The sequence below is a fragment of the Lissotriton helveticus genome, chromosome 6, assembly GCF_964261635.1.
Source record: "Lissotriton helveticus chromosome 6, aLisHel1.1, whole genome shotgun sequence".
Classification (NCBI taxonomy): domain Eukaryota; kingdom Metazoa; phylum Chordata; class Amphibia; order Caudata; family Salamandridae; genus Lissotriton; species Lissotriton helveticus.
This window is the reverse complement of record NC_136067.1, coordinates 1,679,432,469-1,679,445,717: the sequence shown is the minus strand read 5'-3', so window position 1 is coordinate 1,679,445,717 and position 13,249 is coordinate 1,679,432,469. Positions and strand designations below refer to the sequence as shown.

Below are 13,249 nucleotides of genomic sequence, written 5' to 3'. Positions count from 1 at the left end.
CAGCCAATAAAACCAGCGCCGAATCCAACTTTGGCGAGTACCGCCCAGAGATAAGACCATTCGATTGTATCAAAGGCCATCGTGGCGTCCAAGTACGCCAAGATGGCCGGTTCACGCAGCGTCGGGTCCCTCGCGAGAACACCATGCAAACGTCGCAAATTTAATGCCGTGTTACGGTGCGGGATAAAACCCGATTGATCCGGATGAATCAGGTCGCTAATAACCGTAATCAGACGATTAGCAAGCAGTTTGGCGAGGATCTTAGGCTCCGCATTTAAGAGCGAAATGGGTCTATAAGACGAGCAACGATCCCGTGGTTTACCCTCCTTATGGATCACCAGAATGGTAGCAAGACGCTGATCTCTGGGGAGGGAGCCACTGTCTCGCGCAGCCAAAAACATATCACGGAGATAGGGAGCTAGAGTATCAGGGCGTAATTTATACAATTCAACAGGAAGGCCATTGGGACCCAGAGCCTTGCCGGAACGAATGGAGCGTAGCGCGAGAGCCACCTCATCCACCGAGGGCGTGGCATCCAAACAGTCCCGATCCGAGTCCGACAAACATGGAAGTGCTATATCTCGAAGCAACAAATGCGAATCCTCCTCGGGCCTGTCGGACACCGAGGTATAGACCTCTCGAAGATAATCAGCAAAGCATTCAACAATTTCAACAGGGTCTGTTACACGCACACCACCACATGTCTCAATCACCGGAACCACTCGACTCGCTCTCTCCCTTCTGTCCAGCCAGGCAATCAATTTTCCTGCTTTATCACCCACATCATATAGCCGTCCCTTCTGTTCCCTACTCATCATCTTTGCCGCATCAGTAACCAAAGTTTTATATTCCAATTGTTTAAGGCGGAGGACATGTAATGCTTCTCGAGACACCTCTCGTTCCAATGCAGTCTCCAGGTCTGTGATTTCAGTCTCGAGCTGAACAATTGCCTCATTCTTACATTTCTTAGCACACCCCACCAAAGACAATGCCTTTCCCCTGATCACATTCTTAAAAGCTTCCCATAACGAAACAGGTGAGGATAGAGAACCAGCATTCTCAGTAAAATACAGATCAAATGATTTAATCAATTCAGTGCGAGTCTTAGGGTTAAGAAGATACCCGGGGTTAATCGGGGCCACCCTCCCTTCGGCGCCTATGCCAAGATTAAAATGAAACCAAATAGGGGAATGGTCTGATATACCCCGGGCCAAGTGTCTAATCTCTCCAATCGAAGGGGACAGGGCAGCCGGTATCAGGACATAATCCAATCTAGAAAGACTACCATGAGCTCCCGAGTGGAAAGTAAACTGTGTTTGTTCTGGATGCATTAGTCTCCAACAATCTATAAGTCCCAATGTTTCCAGGAAGACACCCAACCAGGATTGCGCAGCAGGAAGATCTCGGGGCGGATAGCGGTCTATTCTGCCAGAAATGACGGAATTAAAATCACCACCCAGTATCAAAACACCCTCACGGAGACCCAGAACCATCCGCCCCAGGTCCGTAAATGTCGTGGATTATAAGCCGGGAGGGACATACACCGACACCAACAAAATTGTTTTTCCTTCCCACCGCCCAACAAGTGCCACATATCGACCCCTGGCATCAAGGATCACATCGTCAATCTCGAGGGGGAGGGAAACCCTAAGCAAAATACCCACTCCTCTAGAACTAGATGTAAATCCAGAATGGGCAGCAAGACGATAACCCCGTCTATTAAGAGCGTGACAAGTATTTCCTATCAAGTGTGTCTCTTGTAGCAAAACTACATCAGGCGAAAGGCGCTGCAACAGCTGCATAACCACCCCTCTCTTTATCCGATCACCCAACCCATTCACATTCCAGCATAATACCCTCAACCCTCTACCCCCATCCCGATCCACAATGAACTCCCATCGCAAAAAGAGCCTCACACCAATGTCAAAGATAATGAAAGTACCTTGCCTTGAAAAAGAAAAAACAAACAATCCCAAAACATGGCCCTCCCTCCCCCCAAGGTTCCCAACACAACTCCCCCCCCACCCTGCACCCCTGCACCGACTCAAAAGCCACCCCAATTTGCAGTGTGCCTGTTGCCCTAACAATTACAAACAAAAAACGAATCTACACAAAGAAAACCCCAGAGGAGGAAAGGGGTCCCGCCATCCCCGCTATCTCCCAAGATACGAATGGGATGATCAAGGAAGTCAGTGAGCCGCAGCTGGACACGTTGAATAGTGTTCCGGGCACAGGCACCATAATCATTCTTGGTCCATCAGTCCCCCCTCAGCACCACCAGCATGTTCCTGGCCAGCACGGCGAGCCGGCAAAGTGTCCAACCAATCACTCGCTTCCTCAGGGCTGACAAAGAAGAATGTTCGATTGTCATATTCAACACGCAGGCGGGCCGGGAATAACATAGCGTATTTTAGTTCCATGTCTCTTAGTCGCCGTTTCACCCCTTGAAATCCCATTCGTTGTTTCTGGACTGATTGAGAAAAGTTCGGGTAAAAGTTCACAGCCGCGTTCTCGAACTGCGTAGGGCCGCTTGTCCGTGCCGCCTGCAGAATGGCGTCGCGATCTCTGAAGTTGAAGATCCGTGCAATAATCGGACGGGGGGGAAAACCGGGCTTCGCCTGTCCCCCTGGCACTCTGTGCGCACGTTCGATGGCAAAGAATTTGCTCAGGCCCTTGGGCGCAAGATGATTAAGAATGAGGTCCTCCACTCGAAGATCGGTGGAGAGTGAACTAGAATCTTACGGGACCCCAATGATACGCACGTTTTTGCGCCGTGCACGGCCTTCAAAATCCTCCAAGCGACGAGCAAAAAAGCCATTCGCAGATCTAAGGTTGCGCACTTCTGTTTGCAAGTCGGACACATCCGTGGTAAGGCTGGATGTCTTTAGGTCCAATGACTTCACCTTCTCGTTCGTCTTGGCCAAATCAGTTCGAATGAGGTTGACATCAATAGCCACCGTGTCCAACTTCAGAGCCAGTGCTTCATACTGTTGACCAATAGAAGACTGAATACCCGCAATGGCGCCCATCAAGTCCTGTAGCGTTAATTCCGCCAATACAGCAGGATCGTCGACCGCCTCCTCCTGGGCCTTAGGTGCGCCACCAGGGGATCCTTTAGAAAGTGTGTAGCGATCCATGACATTCGTCTGGGTTGAACCTCCACGGATAGTGGTCTTGACTTTCCGTTTTTCACCCTCGGGCTTGCCCGTCATGGCGAGCCGGGTGACCCGGAGGGAGGCCTGGGATCTGGTCCAAATGGCTCCTTAAAATCACACACAAGAATACAGGAGGCGAAGTTGGGCCAATTTGAGTCCACAGCCAAACAGTCGCTAGCTCGAAGCGCAATGAGCTGGCGTCGGAGCTCGTCCGATCAACAGACACACCGCAGATAGAAGACAGTGCGCTGGAGAAACTAAACCGAAAGTGAAGTGAGGCTGTGGTCTGATCCCCTCAAGCCGTTGTTGTTAAATTACGACCTGGGCGCTGCTACAACTCAAGGTCCAGGCTGTTCCATGGAGAAGGCCACAAATTTCAAGACGGCAGAACTCGGGGACCCTGCGTCCGATTCAGACCCAAAAACCTGCTAGTACATCAGCCGGGTTGTGTCTTCAATGATCTTCCATCAAATCAGGATATTATCCAGGATAAATGCAGGAGGCAGCGAGGGTCCTCGGGAGCCCTGTGCTCACGCGGCCATCTCGGATGCGCGCGTAGCTCCTCCCCCGCTCCCTCATGTTTTACTTGTGCTCCAACAGCAGTATATTTTCAACGAGGACCTTCTCAGCCTTTAGCCTTCTCCTTCTCAGCCATGGCCTTTTCCCTGGCTAAGTCCAGCTCAACCTCAGCATTCTCCTTCTCATCCTCCACTTTTAATTTGACCAGCTAAGCTTGAGCTTCTTTCCTCCCTCTTCTCCTCCAAGTCCTCTGGTGACAGACCCCTGGAAGACACACTATTCCCTGCCCCATCCTGGGCATACTAGTTCTTCTCTGGTGGGCAGCGGGGCCCTTCCTGCAGCTCAGGGTCCCTCTTTGAGTCCCGGTCCTCATCCATAGTAAAATCCAGGCCTCCTCAGTGTCAGTGTCATCATCCACTGTTGTTGGCTGCAGTTTCTTGACTTCCTCAAAGGCCTGGAGGGCTATCTGTAGATCCACCTAGGAGGTTTTACTCACCTCTTCCCATGCAGAGCCTTTGCAGCTCAGGCCTAGTGAGGATGTCAACATCAATCACCCCTATTGTAGTAGAAGATAGCAGGGTTATTTAGAAAAAGAATATTCGTCAATGGAGATTAAGGAGATTTTAAAAAGGCCCAAGTTGGTATCAAATTATTTACCTGGGAGTTAGTGTTACACAAATCACTGTATGGTACTGCACAAACATAAGTCCTGTTCCACACTGCTGAACACCAATGTTAGAAATTGGGTTGTTAATTGACTGGGTGTAAGCTCTGGTCAAGCAACAGCCACAGTCCCATACAGACTGAACCACAAAAAGTCTCTAATTTAAGCTGTGCTAAACTATGGATAGCTGGGCACAAGAATCAGTCAGGCTTAACTTAGAGGCAAAGTGCAAAGTATTTCTACAGCACACAGGCAGAAATAAAGTGAAAATACCACACAAGGAAAATCCCAACCTAATTTAGAAAAATAGGATACGCTCTATAAACTATTTGACACTAAAACAACAAAACTCCAAAGCTATACATTTTCAAAGATTTTTGAGAAAATAGTACCAAAAAGCATACAGAGCCAACTACATATATCTGGTTGTGCTCCACGAGTCAAAGTTACAAATTCTGGCCAACAGTAATTGACCACCCGGTTGGTACAACACTTTAATATATCGGGACATGATCCTAAGGATCTGAAGTGGACCGTCCTGGAAAAAGTGGTGGGCGAAACATACAATCTGGAGAATATTCTGGCAAGAAAAGAAGCGAAATGGATATTCTTGGAGAAGGCTGATCAGGAGGGACTCAACGAAAATATTGAGTGGAATAAAGTGAGTAGGCGGTAACAGGGCTCTGTTATGCACCTCTTGTTCCACCCACGCTGTAGCTTGGTCTTGAGGAAATTCGCACTCAAATCCCTGAATAATTGAGCATTAGACACTGATCAGTCTAGCTTGGGCTATGTATTTTCATCACGTGCACATAGGCAGTCTTGTCTTCCCCTGTTCTACTGTTGTATTTGCCCACTGCCATTTGGATATTATCACATGCATACCCCCTTCTCTTGATCTGTTTGCCATACGCATTCAGTATATACACCTTGCAGTGGGCCTCCGGTCTATTTATACATTGCTTACATAACACTGACTTTTTAAAAAAAAATTAATTGGATGCCAAGTTACAATCAACAGGGGAGGAGACGGCATGTTTATTGAAGTCCCTACGAGTGGACACTAGCCCATTCCAAGATGGCCGCGTTACGCGACGTAATGGGCGTGGTCACGTCCCCCGGGGCTACTTCCTGTTCATCGCACAGACCTGGCGCGAGGACCGTCGGAAGCGCCGGAGGGACGCGGCAACAGTAAGAGTGTGGTATGGGTCGAGTGGGTGTGCGCGACTGTGATTCCATGCACTAAAATGCGAATTATTGTGTGTAAAAGTGCAGTGGGAGTTCGAAGCGCAAAAGGGTCCGTTGATGAATAGCTTCGTAAGTGAGAGCGGTAATCGGGCATGTTGAAAGATGGGACGCAATCAGCAAAACATATACATACTAGGGCTGTTTGCCACCGGTTGAATACCGCCTGATATAAATGAGAAGCGTTTGGAAGCACTCAATTGTGAATGCAGTGTCGTGCAAAGCTGGGTATTGGTGGCAGTAGTAAGGAACAACTCCCTCTTGGTTTGTAATCAGTGCTCTTGCCCGCAAACGCCTATCTAACGCTGAATTTCTTTTCTTAAATATGTACAGGTGACTGTGACTATTTCCGGTCACGTTTGTGGACACGTGAACACTTGGCACGGTGTCCTAATGAGTGACGCTGGTATGTGCTGACATAGCGCACTCGAGGTAAATACACCTGAAAAGTGTGTGTCAATATATGCTGCAGTGGTAATGCCTCCCCGGTGAGGTACAGGAAGGGCGCTCTGAGCGTTCTTCTGTTTTATTTTTCACACAGGTCCATAATGTTCTGAAAAGACTGAGAATAGAAAACCCCTCATATGCCCTGATGAAATCGCTAAGAATAGGAGCGATGATACATGTCGGCTTGAGGATATAAATTTTGATGGTATATAAGTAACCATTTTTAATCAGTAGGGTTTTGCTGCATCAGAATAAAACGGTAAAGCAAGCAAAGCCCTACCACACAATTTATATATTGACTTTGTGGTTGGTTAGGGGTCTGTTTATGTATCTCTGTATACTGTAAGTGGGTGTCAGTGTTGATACGTTGGTCACTATTTGTGTTTTCCTTCACTATTCTCACATCCGCACTATTCTTCTTTTGAGTGCACGTTTGTCTTTTCACATAGAGAGAGCTGCCAATGATGAGAAGCGGGTATACCGGTAATTGTTAACCGGGAACCCCCTCGGGTTGTTCTACCGTGAGGTACTCTCTCTATTTTTCACAATTTTTGGGGGGTGAATTGTTGTGGTCCTGTGTGATTTTATATTGTTGAAGTACACATCCAGACGCAAGGATTCATGTTATTGGACATATTCCAGGTGGTACTAATAATTAGTATTCCTACCCTGTTGGTCTTCTATATGGATGTAGTTACATGTAGGTGAGGCACTAACTGTTTGAATACTGTGTGAGTGGGGGGCTGCCTCTCCTATTCCCCTCCCCCTCTACCCCTTGAGATTGTGCAACAGTAATAGAGCACAAGTCGGCCACAGTCATCCGGTTAGTCCTGCGGAATTTTTAACTTCTTAAATCTGTGCCAAGAGTCCCATTCGCGGTGGACGGGGCCTCGACGAGCAGGAAAAGCATCTCAGGAGGCTGTCGGAGTAGTTCAAATTTACAAGTAAGGGAAGGTTGGCAATTTAATATCCATTTGAAGCCTGGGTATCTGTGATATGTGAAGAAAAAATTGCTACAAAAGGAGGAATTATTTCAAAGAAGGTCATTTCAGGCTGACTAATCAAATAGTATTATTCTCTAAAGCCCGACTTCCAAATTGGAACAAGCAGCACAAAACAGCAGAAAATGAAAAACAGGCATACACAAAATCATATGCGGAATTAATATATTTAAATGGCAAACACAAAAAGAAGATCAAGGGGACATCAGAAACAAACAACAAAGAAAACCCTACATACATTAGTCACGCTACTTAAACCACAAATGTTTTTGTCTACAGTTCATAGACTAATGCATGTTAAGACTACTCTCATAGCAACTGAGAGAAAATCCATAAATTATCTCCAACAGATAAGGATCCAATCTTTTGCATTTGAGAGGTGGAACAGCATTGACCTTTCGGTCTCATAAGTCATAGGTACTCAAGACCATACTCAGATCCTAAGATGTTAACAGGGTTTAGTAGGACTCCACGAGATAAATACTGTTAAAATATTTATAACAAAAGAAAAAGAAAATGTTAGATGCTTAAAGTATGCCTGTTCTATTTAAAGGTGACTGTGTATTCAAGTGCAATACACAGGTGTTATATTGCAAAACCAATCACTGAAGTGTGCAAATAGCATTATTCTCAAAAATCCGTCTTATCTTGGTTTTTAAGTTTTATGTTACTATTAAGAACACCTTCGTCAACACGAGTGGCACACTTCATTGATTGATTTTGAAATATAACAGTTGTGTATTTCACTCGAATAAATGGTCACTTTAAAATAGAACAGGGGCATTTCAATAATTAAATTCTTTCCTTAGATTAAAATGGATGAAAATAATACTGCCAGAGCATATGACACATGATGGTATTTTTTGCTGCATATTTAAGACAACCTTGCTGTATATTTTGTCCCACCATGCTGCATAAGGCTAGTAGCCCAAACAACGTTAAAGCTCTGCAGAGTGGTTTGGGGTCTGTCGTGATGATGACGATATCTGTGATATATATATATTTTTTTTGTACCAGTGCTTTTTAATTACAATAAAATCACTAAAACCCTGGCAGGCTGTATAATAGACATATAAATAAAAAAAAGCCCCTCCCTCTTGTTTTGTTTTCATGGAAATGTACTGCCAGGCCCGACTCGCGTCAAAGAGGCTGTGGATGCAGTTTACTTTACCCACCTTGACATGAGTAATTAATCAAATCTTCAATCACATGAAATAAAACTACTACGTATTCTTTCATATGCAGGGGATGAATGTGAAGCAAGCACAGGAGCGCGAGCTAACTTTGCATTGTTTCTACTTCTTCCTTGTCCCTTGGATAATTTATCTTTTTGTCAGCATAACAATACACATTTTTGGCTCATGTTTAACTGTTGATTCAGTCAGATTTTATAAATTACATTTCGAGAACTATGCGTTTGATATTCTAATCCACCCCTGCTGCCTTCTGACCTCAGCCGCCACACTTTGTAAAATCTGGATTCATCCTCAAGCAATGTCTGTAATTCTTTATGAAATTTTAAATCGCTGATACCTCTCTGCAAGTAGCCACATGAAACGGTCGAGTTGATATGGTTTTGCTGTATGATTCAAACAGCAACAAAGTGCAATGATAACATGTAATTTGCAAACCAACACGGGATTTTTTTATCACACTGGAAACATCAAACTCCAGGTTGATCTCCTGAAGGCTTTCGAAAATGGATGCCATAGTTTGAGCCAACGTACAGCTGTTATAAATGACTTCCTTTCCTTAACTGATCGCCTTACTGATCGTGTTACCCATGTTGCTATATAGAAGGGCTAGAAAGGACAGTTTGATGACTGAAACGGTATGTGCTCAGGGTTGAAACTGAAAATACATGTGTGAATATGTTTTTTTTTTGGCTGCGGTGCGCACAGGAACTGGTTAACCAGTTAACTAGGATCTCATTACAGGTTCAGGGATGAACTTCGATCCCTGTGCAAGCAGGAGTTTGCACGGAGATCAGAACTGTGACTTGTGTGATAATTATCTCACCCTCGCAGTTTTCTCCTTATAGAATTCGTCAGGTCAAACATGCACAGTTGGGTGTTAAATACCGATTCTGCATTCTTTGCCTCATTTTCAAGTTGAAAAGTCTAAATAGGAGTTATTTACCACACTTGGCGAATTCCTCACTCTCAGGAGTGATAAATACGTAATGCCTTACTTGTCATGAGGACCTAAGACTTCCTTCAAAATAGGCCATGAAGTTACTGTAAGACTTTTCATCTCCATAGTCAGTTTCCAATTGCTGTTGGTCTGAATTTTTCACATAGAATTGCTAAACTGTCCATTGCAATGCCACAAGCTCTCTGACAAAATGGTTTTCTTCTCATGGTTGCCCTCACTGCTGTGTACCGGCCCGGCTGCATGAAAGGGAAGCACTTGACTATTTTCAAATGTTAAAGTATTTATAGCTCATTGCGAGGCAACAGTAATGCACAACTCACCATGCATGGTGCATCTGGGCCCAATAAAGACTTGTGAGACTTAATTTTTTTCACCCAGTTCAAAACTATTACAATACAGCTTAAGTATGATGCCTGTCATGACCACGGCTGGGACGTCATTGAAGGCATATCAAAATGTATGTATCTTAAGGAGACTATAAATAAAATTTGGATTGTGGAAATGGTGGCAGGGATTGTTATAAAATCCATCTCTTATATATAACTTGGCCTGTAGGAATCTAACTTTATCAGAACATTGGAATGTTGAGAGCTCAAGTTACAATAATGAAGTGCTCCTGGCTTCTAATGGCCGTTAATTGCCTGGAGCTCCAACATTCCAATGTTGTTTTTCACAGCTGTTGCTGAGAACAAAGGCTTCACGAAGCCCAGGGATTTCAATCCCCTCAGGCTCCGTGAAGCCTTGGTTTTATTTGATAGCACATTCTGGCCTTTAGTAGCGGAATGTTCTAATAGCCTTATAGCCTTCTGTAGCTGGGCTGCACCAGCATTAAAGTCCTGCTCCCTTGTTAAAGGCTGAAGTGGGCCTTTAATGGCTGATATAGCCAGCTAGGGTGGGCTATAAAGCTTTATTAGAACATTGAAATGTGGAGCACTCCATTGAATACAATTGTGTGCTCCGTGCTTCTACGGGTCGGTAAAAGCCCGCAGAGCAACATTCCAATATTGTTTGAACAAAGGCCATAGCTAGAGCCAGAGGGGATTTCAATCCCCTCGGGCTCTGGGAGGCCTTTGTTTTATTTGTTAGAATATTCTGCCCTCTAGTGGCAGAATGTTCTAATAGCCTTATAGCCCTTCGTAGCTGGGCTATACCGGCCATTAAAGTACTGCTCCCTTGTTAAAGGCCCTCGCCTTCTGTTCGGGCCTTTAGCCCTGGAGCGGACGTTTAATGGCCGGTATAGCCCACTACGGCGGGCTATAAGGCTATATTAGAACATTGGAACGTTGGAAGCTCCATTGAAAACAATGGCGTACCACCGGCTTATAATGGCTGGTATAAGCCCGGAGCTCCAACATTCCAATGCTTCTTTGTGGCTGTGAACAAAGGCTTCAGGGAGCCCGAGGGGATTTCAATCCGCTCGCGCTCCCTGAAGCCTTTGTTTAATTTGTTAGAACATTCTGCAATCTAGTGGCAGAATGTTCTAATAGCCTTATAGCCCTTCGAAGCAGGGCTATACCGGCTATTAAAGTCCAGCTGCCTTGTTAAAGTTCCTCGCCTTTGGATCGGGCCTTTAACGCTGCAGCGGGCCTTTAGTAGCCGGTATAGCCCGCTACGGTGGGCTATGAGGCTATATTGAAACATTGGAATGTTGAGAGCTTCATTGAACAGAATGGAGTAGCTCTGGGCTTATAATGGCTGGTATAAGTCTGGAGCTTCAACATTCCAATGTTGTTCTGCATGTTTCTCCCTTTTTAATTTAGAACATTTCACCCTCAATGGGTGGAATGTTCTAATAGCCTTATAGCCCTTCTGCCTCGAGCTATCCCAGTTGTTAAAGGTCCTCACTCTCGTTATAGGTCCTCGCCTGTGGCTCTGGCCTATAACTCAGGTTCAGGGCCTTTAACAACCTGCATAGCCTTTGGAAGTGGGCTATAAGGCTATATTATTTACAAAGCCTTACACTTGGACTTAGATACCAACCTGACAAACATGTTGTGCAAAAAATGAACATCCAAAAAAGAGGTCTTTCTCCTTGACATACCTAGATTTACCTAATCAAAATATCCTGTCACACATTCTCAAACATTTACAGCAAGACTGGGTAACAAAGAATCTACCTAAGAAAATCTGTACTATCTCGAACTTTATAGCTTCTGCCAAGAACTCTCGTCACCTCCTCACTGTGTGCTATAATATATGATCATAGATGATTCAATAAATAAATAAAAAAGTGAGGCTGCCCTCAGCTACATTGTATTTTTACCTAAAAGGGAATCTAGGAAGATGTTAGTGGTACCAGGAATTATCCTAGAGCAGGAAAATATCACACATAGTCAAATTTAGTGTGAGGGATCTGTTTCAGGGATAGGATTAGGATCATCTACAATAGACATGCTAGTTTTCATTTTAAAACCCTATGTTTGATTTACTAGGACTTTAGAACTATACTGGAGAAGGGTAAATATGACGTTCTTGGTTGCTCCACTAGACAAATATATGCATGGCTGTCAGAAGAAAACTGGAAGCTTGTTCATACCTTTGTCTGTATATTTCAACTTCAGAAACTCCTTCTAAGATCTGGAAGAAACTTTTCTGCTGTGGTCTACAGCTGTGGTCTACATAAATATTTGAACTAACTTTTCTATGGACGCCTGCCTTCCTACTCCTTAAGAACATTAAGTTCATGACTACTGCAAAAGCAAAAGACCAGAGAGGCCCACCAAGCAGTTCCAGAATTCCAATTTACATGGGTGCTGCTTGGAAAGCTCTGGTAGACCTACATCTGTGCTGCAAGGGGGCTGAACAACTGATTAAAAAAAAAGATAAAGGACCCTTTTGGCCATTTTAGAAAAAGCCATCTTAATTTGTAAAACATGTATAATTTGTGGGACATATTCTCCTGAAGTAGTGCTTGTTCCAGAAGACTGGGATAAAGCAGGAACCTTGTTCCAGCCAAGATGAAACCTTGTTTAATAGTTGCACTCGTTCTGCTGCAGACTTTTGTTTTTCTAAAGAAGCTTTTTAGCAGGCTCTCCTGCAAAGTCACACCAACTTTGTAGAGCACTCAAAGGATACCCCGGTTCCAGAGGACCTGTTTGAGCGCTATAAAGTAGCAAAGTAGGAATGTGGAAATCGTGATCAGGACCAATCGATGTATCTGATCCAGATGTGAATATTGCCTACAGTGCTCACTTAGTTCCCTTTTCCTATTCCAGACTATTTTCATCTTCGAGCGAGCGTTTATAATAAAAAATAAACCTCCATGATTGTTCTGTTGAACTGTACATGCTTCTAAAACATTTTCAAGTGGAAGGTATATATCTTGACTTAGCTCAACCACCGACTTCTGTCAACTTCGAGGTCAGCATGTCGAGCTAAAATGGAGCCCTAGTAGATATGGGGAGAAGACGAGGACTTTGTGGATTATCTGTCCAATTTTACATTGAGTCTCAATGCATCAGTTTTTGTGCTTAACTTCATTTGGGCAAATTGCTTTTTGCTTTATTTCTGCACAACTTGTCTGGTTTGCTGATCATCTGTTTTGGTGTGGAACATTACAGTCTTTATTTTTTATTGTTTTCATTTTATCTGGAATTCAGATTTCACTACAGAGCTCATCATAAATGTACGTGCACTTCATGTAAAAAGAAGAAAAAATTAAATTAGGAAGGGAGATTACTGGGAACTAACTAAGCACATTGGGAAATATATAAAAGGTCCCATTTTGATTAGATGATTTCCTACTAAAAATGACTAGAAAAAAATGCATCATAAAGGAAGGGTTACTTCAGATTTGCACTATTTTGGTAGTGGTTCCCTGAATATTAGTGATCTGATATTCCATTAGATATGCCTTATTTATTTCCCTCATGCAGAGAAAAATGGGGTCGATTTGGCCTTTCAGTTTCCAACAGCAATATTCCTGCCAATAATGATGGTGCACAGTGCTAATTTATGCTGATGTTGAGCAGGAAAGTATATGTATGGATTAAGTGCTATAGTAAAATTTAGAAGACTACCATATTTTTGGAAAATACTAAATCAGTATTCTTACAATGACGGGG

At 44.0% G+C, this 13,249-nt stretch overlaps 1 protein-coding gene across 1 annotated transcript in view; it reads left to right on the top strand.

The window, feature by feature from the left end:
• The window catches only part of PAK5 (p21 (RAC1) activated kinase 5), an 807,900-nt gene that overhangs the window by 683,826 nt on the left and 110,825 nt on the right, over positions 1-13,249 (top strand). The gene's annotated exons all lie outside the window — the stretch shown is intronic.